We start from the raw sequence: 8462 nt of genomic DNA on the forward strand, positions 1-8462 counted from the left end.
ACTATCCAACCATCTCGTCCTCTGTCGTCCCCTTCTCCTTGTGCCCTCCATCTTTCCCAACATCAGGGTCTTTTCCAGGGAGTCTCCTCTTCTCATGAAGTGGCCAAAGTATTGGAGTCTCAGCTTCAGGATCTGTCCTTCCAGTGAGCACTCAGGGCTGATTTCCTTAAGAATGGATACGTTTGATCTTCTTGCAGTCCATGGGACTCTCAAGAGTCTCCTCCAGCACCATAATTCAAAAGCATCAATTATTTGGCGATCAGCCTTCTTTATGGTCCAGCTCTCACTTCCATACATCACTACTGGGAAAACCATAGCTTTAACTATACGGACCTTTGTTGGCAAGGTGATGTCTCTGCTTTTTAAGATGCTGTCTAGGTTTGCCATCGCCTTTCTCCCAAGGAGCAGGCGTCTTTTAATTTCATAACTGCTGTCACCATCTGCAGTGATCATGGAGCCCAAGAAAGTAAAATCTCTCACTGCCTCCATTTCTTCCCCTTCTATTTGCCAGGAGGTGATGGGACCAGTGGCCATGATCTTCGTTTTTTTGATGTTGAGCTTCAAACCATATTTTGTGCTCTCCTCTTTCACCCTCATTAAAAGGTTATTTAATTCCTCCTCACTTTCTGCCATCAATGTTGTGTCATCTGCATATTTGAGGTTGTTGATATTTCTTCCGGCAATCTTAATTCCGGCTAGGGATTCATCCAGCCCAGCCTTTCGCATGATGAATTCTGCATACAAGTTAAATAAGCAGGGAGACAATATACAGTCTTGTCGTACTCCTTTCCCAATTTTGAACCAATCAGTTGTTCCATATCCAGTTCTAACTGTAGCTTCTTGTCCCACATAGAGATTTCTCAGGAGACAGATGAGGTGATCAGGCACTCCCATTTCTTTAAAAACTTGCCATAGTTTGCTGTGGTCAACACAGTCAAAGGCTTTTGCATAGTCAATGAAGCAGAAGTAGATGTCTTTCTGGAACTCTGTAGCTTTCTCCATAATCCAGCGCATGTTTGCAATTTGGTCTCTGGTTCCTCTGCCTCTTCTAAATCCAGCTTGCACTTCTGGGAGTTCTCGGTCCACATACTGCTTGAGCCTACCATGCAGAATTTAGGAAATCCCGAAGTTTTAGTGTTGTCACTGTAAAGGTCATTTTAGGCAGCTGAGATTACTTTCCAAATAAAAGGTACAAAGATAAAAATTGAGCCCCTAACTTGAATTTTGAATAATCTAGAAGATGACCATCACATAGTGGTGAATCTTACAACAAAATCTGTTTATTGATTCAAATGTTGTCTGGCTTCCTTCATAAGCTAAAGTGGATGAACTATGTGATAAAGTTCAGGGAAGAGAAAGGCTCTCCAGCTCAGAGAAAAAGGGGTGCAGGTGAAATCCTTTTTATCATGTATTAAACCAGAAAGATGTAAATGATGACATCTGATTGAATCCAACAACTTCTTCTCCCTCACCTCCTTACAGGAACACCCCTCCGCTGAATCTGATCCAGGTGGATGGAGGAAACCCCAGAACAGACGAGGGAGCAGTTTCAAAAGCCAAACGGAGAGAGGAGAGGGAGGGGAAGCTCCCTTGGACAAGCAGAAGTCAATCCATGGAACTTTCATAAATCATTCCGATGGCGATTATTTCCAGGATCACACGGCAGGAAGATTCCTCTACAATCAAGCTTCTAGTCACATTGCTGTGGACATTCCTATCCCCTCCCATAACTTCACATTGCTTTTTAATTATTTGATACAAAAATGTTCTTAAAATTTCAATGATCCCCAGAAATTACACTACCTTAGTCATCTCAACATATCCAAAAGATTCCGTTTTCTTTTTCTTTTGGTTCTATGTAGGCCTATTACAATATTGAATGATAGCAAGCTGTTTGGGTCACTGCAGTAGGATTGTATTTTTTTAAAAAAACAAAAAAAAACAGAAATAAATTTCTTTTTTAAAAAAAAGCTACACACATTTTGATTACCTCCAGAGGATGTGGGAGAGGTTTCTGTGGTGAACCTGTGGTTGATCTGTTTATTTGTTTGCTCTAAATTATTGGTTCTCACCCTGTGATCTGCAGACCGCAGGTGGTTTGCCAAAAAACTTCCCGATGCTGTTGACTCTCCCTCCCTCACTTCCAGTGGATGAATGGCATGTTTAAAAGCTTTTGAACACTTTCCCAGGATCTTTCTCTCCTGTCCATCTGATAGCCTGAGCTTCCAGTGCTATGGTGTGAAAATGCAATGAAGCAAAACTCTACAGGGCAGCTGTGCCAGAAATTCAAGGCTCCATTTTTCATGGGGCTACAAGCTTTCCCCATCCCATTTTGTGGACCATCTGAATTGTTTGTCACAAACATGACCACTCCAAACCTCCTAGCAACACACACACTTTCAACAATAGTTTCAGAGCACTCATTCACCAAGTAGGCCAGCCTTTCCCCAACTGATGCACTTGTGGTCAGCATACCCAATGGTCAGGGCTGATGGGAATTTTATTGCAACAATGTCCACAAGACACTAGGATGGGAAAGGCTACAAAGAAGAGTGGCAATAGGTGAATTAGTCATCACTGGTCTAATGATATTGGGTTCAGGTGACATATTACTAAGCCAAATATTTGCTAAGCTCCCATCCCATGCTGTGTTAAAAGGACAAGGTAGGAGCAATAGTGCTGCAATATCCTTTCTAGGAGCTAACATGGTTACATGGTTCCCGTAAGCTCGAGTCACCAACATTCCTGGAGTGGGGTGGGAGGGTGCATTTAAAATTTTGAAAGCAGGCTGGGGTGCCAGTCTCAAAAATGAATTTCATGGGGGTAGGATTACATGGGGGTGTGGCATAACGCAACATTAGAGAGACAGCCACCACCACCCAGCATCCTTCTGCTTACCACGGGACTTATGCTGAGTCTGCTGGATCAGGCCAATGGACAGTGGGTATTCAGATGACTATGGAAAACCTGTCATAAGAGCCCTCTGCTCTTCTGTGGTTTCTACCAACTGGCATTCAGAGGCATTACTGCCTCTGAACATTAGTATTATTAACTGCTATGAATTATAGACATGCATTTCTATAAGACCATGGAAGCAGGGCATAGCTAGTAGCCACTGATAGCCTTCTTTTCTGTGAACTTGTCCAATCCTTTTTTTAAAACCATCCAAGTTGGGGACCATCACTGCCTCCTGGGGGAGCGAAATCCACAGTTTAGCAACGCGCTGTGTGAAGTTCTTCTGTCTGCCCTGACTCTTCCATCATTCAGCTTCATTGGGTGTCTATAAGTTCCAGTGTCATGTATGAGAGAGAGGAAAAACTTTTCTCCATCCACTTTCTCTATGCCATGCATAACCTTCAATCATGCTGTTCCATACTCACCTTTTCTGTGTAAACTAAAAAGTCCTAAACGGTGCAACCTTTCTTTGTGGGGAGTTGCTCTGTCTCCTTGATCATTTCGGTGGCTTTTTTCTGAACCATTCCAACTCTACAATATCATTTTTTGTGGTGAGGTGGCCAGAACTGTATATCGTATTCCATATGTGGATTCACAATAGATTTGTATAATAGCGGTATGATACCGGCAATTTTATTTTCAATTCCTTTTCTCGTGATCCGTAACATGGAATTTGCTTTTTACACAGCTGCCACACACTGGGTTGACAACTTCATCGAGCTATCCACTACAACCCCATGGTCTCGTTCCTGGTTAGTCACTGCCAGTTCAAACCCTTTAGTGTATATGTGAAATTAAGATTTTATTTTATTTTATTTTGTCATGACATTCTTCAGTTGACATTTGTTTATATTGAATTGCATTTGCCATTTCACCATCCATTCACTCAGTTTGGAGAGGTCCTTTTGGAGCACTTTCTGATCCCTTTTTGGACAAATCCTGTATGTTGTTTTCCCCTCCCTGCAAATCGGAGAGTTACGCTGTAAGCACGAGCCATCAAAGCCTTCCCTCTATGCAGATAGCTATAGATAGAGGAGTTCAGCACGAGCGTACAAAGGAAGATAAGACTGAGAAGATAATCTTTAGTGCACACTTCACATTTACCAAAAAGCCTGACAGTGCAATCTTACATGTGTTTAGTCTGAAATACGTCCCACAATGTTTGGTGGGGCTTTGCTCTCTTGTAAGGGTGCTTAAGATTGCAGCCGGAGAATGCTTGCTTTCAATTGTGCCATTAACATGAACGAAGGCAGCCCCTTGTCTCAAAACTTCTGTAATTGCATTTTGGATACTTATCCAATGATCATATCTGTTGGCACTCAGACCAAACAGAGAGGCAACCGTGGCCTCTGGGAGAAATTCCTGTATAACTCATTCTGCTATCACATGCACCTTCGCAGTGACACACCCTGCCTGTGTTTGCTGGAGAGAACATAGATAACCTCTTCTAAGGCTTCAAAGGGATTGCCAAACCAGACTGAAACAAACGTGCAGCAAGTGTGCGGGGGAGGATCTTATGGTGGTGGTTTAGATAGCAATTAGATTAGCATCCTTGCCTTGGGGGGAGCCCAAGGCTGCATGAGTTAGGAATGCGCAATTAAACATTTTGACAAAGTGTGATATTCGACTCCATCTCAATCACTGAGGCAAGGGACCGCTTGGGTGGTAGATGATATCACCTTTCCCAATATCAGGCCACAGATAGCTACAAGGACAAAAATTCTTCTGGCCTGCTAGTATAGCAAATCACTAATCGACACAGAAGCGCCGAAAAGAGTTTGCATATGCAATGGATGCACAGTCCAGTCGAAGATGCCGACAGTGTGCTGGTTCCCTACAGCCCATTTATCAAATATGTCCTATTCCGCAACCTGGCTCCCTTCACGTTTTATGGACTACAACCCTCAATGGCCCCAGCCCATTGATGGTGAAGGATGATGGGAGCTGTAATCCAAAAGGACTACTTCCTAGCACCTGAAGTGGGTGTGTTTTAAGGGAAGGATTTGTTTTTATTTTTAAAATTTATGAATAGCAGGAGCAGCTGTCAGGCAGCCGTGCTGCCTTCCTGCACTTACAGGAAACCTCAGACAATGGGGTTGCAGAGGGCAAATCAATGGATTACTTACAAAACAATATTCACAAACACCCCTTGGCAACCTCAAAGATAAGATAAGTGCAACAAAAAACCTGTGCCCCCCCAGTAGTATTTTCTCTGATCTTTTTCTTTGAATTTCTCTGATCTTTTTTCAAATGCAATTTCTTTTATTATTTGAGAAAAGTATGGCGAATGGTCAGGGAAATTTGGGGGGGGGGGATCCATCTGGCTGTACTGGGAGAAAGCAGTTTCAACTCCAAACTACCTGCCTTTTGTCTCATGGGAGAAAATATATAGGTACCATACGGCTACCTGTGGTCACATCCACCCCACATTTAAACCACATGGTTCTCCCCCTCCAGTCCTGGGAATGGTAGTTTACCCACACACAGCTACAATTCCCAATACCCTTAATAAAAGAGAACTCCCACGATTCTTTAGGAGAATATCTATACTTTAATTGTGCTTCAAATGTTTGGTAGGTCTTGTATGTTTCTTCCCTTCCCCACTTCCATCACAAATAGCAGCTTTGGCAGGTGGTGTTCCAATTAGATCATGAAAGCAGCATGGGAAAATGGGTCAAAAACTATCCCCTCATCATAGTGGCTGCTCTTTCGAGTTTTAAAAAAACTCACACCTGATCGCGATGATAGATCTCACGTGCCTCCCCTGGTTGCACCATCTATCTCAGAGGCATGTAACACATTTCAATATTGTAAAATAATATGTAGACACCTTAGATTAGAAGGCCGGTGTATGGGGTTGAGCAAGTGTTTGAACTTCAAACAGGAATTACACCATGCAACATTTTATCACGATTTCTCAATCTTCATGGGATGTTGCATCGTAATGCCTTTGCGTTATTCCTCCCCTGAAAATGGGTGGTGAGACTGTCTCTGGAGTTTATGCTAGAAATGCAGAATGTGCAAAACTGAATGTACAAAACTTGCATTTTTATTTTTTTTTTGCATTTTTCTCACAACTTTGAAATAGGGGGGAGGTAGCATCTCAGCTATGAATGGTTATATACTATGGAAGTGTTAGGATAGAGCTGATGTTCTTACATGTAACCCAGAGTTGTGATATGAACATGGGGACCAAATTCCACTCCATTATGTTAATGGCATTTCAGGTCACAAAGCAAAGAAGTGGACAAAAAGCTAACTTATCGCTGGAACGCTGAATGAGAGTTTAACCTATCGTTTTGCTCTATTCAGCCAAACTAAACAAGGAAGGCTCTGATCCTGGGGGGGAAATCAACAAAACCCATTGTAGTGTATGTTACTAGAAAGGGGGGGGGGAGAGAATGTGATTACTCACTATTCAGTGTCACTCTGAAGCTAGTTCAAGTTTGCAACTGGAAGTAGAGAACAGGAAAGCATTCAAACCGATTGCATATTGTCTATTTGAAATATTTGACTTGGAAAATCAGTTCTAGGTGGTATTAACAGCTAACATTCTTGCCAGTCAAAAATGACTTGCTATGATTTTTCAAGAGAGAGGGAAACGACACATTCCCAAATTCGCAACATCTGCATGAGCACACTGGTGTCTGCAATAGCGCTGTTCCTTGCTGCATGTCACACAATCATATCCAGATCAGTATGTTCCAGCCTAAGCCTCAAAACAGGAGAGAAGTGAAGAGAGAACATGGCACTGGCATTCAGACCTATTTTTTGATGGTACACCAAATATTCTGTGTGGAAAAATCAGAGTCTCTAGAAGCTAGTCAGTCTTATTGCCCTTGCACAGTGGGACCGCCACTTTCTCTCCATGCTGCCCCGGGTAGCCAGCAGCTAGCTACATGGAAGGGAAGCCCAAAGAGGAGCTACATATTAAGTGTAGCTCATTCAGTCATTTATTATTTGCACTGATTTCGTTCCAGGATTCCTGCCCCGAAGGTGAAGCAGCAATGGCTGGCTGAGCATCTAACACCCCTCCTCAAGTGAGGACAAAGATATATTGAAGCTCAATCATGGATAAATTATGCACAGACAATAAGGCCAGATAATGGGCTGCATGGCAGAGACGGTAGCAGGAAAATAACTCCTGCTCTGAAACCATGCTTACTACTCCCCACTATTTCGATATGATTTTTAAAAATTATTTATATCTCACCTTTCTTCCATCATAGAACTCAAGGGAGTTTGCAGGGGGGGGGGAGTCACCTGGTAGTCTGTCCTCCAGGCACTGTCCAGACCCAGACCTGCTTAGCTTCAACAAGGTGTCTGCATCACATATCTTGCCAGAAACTGCCTGAGCAGCCTATGCAGACACCACAGGCCAGATAGCATTGGAGCATATCCAAAATGGCAGACATGCCGTACATTAGCAGAATCTGAAGGTTTGTGATTTGAGTCTTAATTAAAACTTAGAGAGGACCATTTAGAGCAAGCTGCAGAATTTAGATGTGCCATCACAATATAAATTCAATGTGGTCCAGCTAATGCTAATGCTAGTACCAATAATCATTTGGGTTACTGGAGTTCTGCAAGAACACCCATGCACAAACCAAATGTTCCAGCATGTTTTGTTCACAGCGGTCCCTTGAAATTCTGCCCCGCTTGTATGAATGCTAGCTTAGAAGTACTTAAATTACCAATGATTTAAACCAATTTCAAGGGTTAAAAACCCGAGTTGCAGTTCCTAAGTACAGCTTGCCACACTTTTGTCTCAAAGAGTTTGATGGAGCTTAAACCAAACTGAGTACATGATCAGACCAGCAGTTGAAAATCCCTTAGAGATATCTTTAGCTTCCTCTCCCCAGCCTCACCTTACATTTAGGCTGTGCTGAAAGCCTCCTGATGTCACCGAGCAAACTTGGGTGCTCTTATTTCACAGACAAACAATGGTCATTGATAATACTAAGATACAGAAATCAGATCCACTAAACCATTTTTAAACAGTAGAATCTCAAACCAGAGACTAATAAAACCCACATCTTCCTTGTCTTTGGAGTAAAGCCAGCTCTCCAATAGAATTAAGTGACTTAATCTATCCCATGCATGCCATGGGTAAAATAAATAACCCCTTTGAGATTCCTCTCAGCAGGAAAGCCAGAAGGGTCCACTCATCAGCACATTTCCAAAACAACTTTACTGATCCTCACTCTAATAAAGGCTAATACAATATTTCCAAGAAACTGGCAGAGCCACTCCACTTATTCCTCACTTGCTAAAATGTCCAACTATATAAAACAGAGATGAACATTTGGCAGTTCAGCTATGGTGATGGAGCTTTCTGCTGCTGCAACAGGAGGCTTCTAACAGTAGATGGCCAATAACAGGCAAAGTCAGCTGATTCTAGTTTTGTCCCCCATCCTCCTCCTTGCAGGTTCTACAAGGGCAACAATACTTAGGAGGAGGAGGAGGAGGAGAGGAAGCCAGTGCTACCACCTCAACTGGTTGTTAGA

The sequence above is a fragment of the Podarcis pityusensis genome, assembly GCF_964106645.2.
Source record: "Podarcis pityusensis genome assembly, chromosome: 5".
In the NCBI taxonomy this organism is placed as follows: domain Eukaryota; kingdom Metazoa; phylum Chordata; class Lepidosauria; order Squamata; family Lacertidae; genus Podarcis; species Podarcis pityusensis.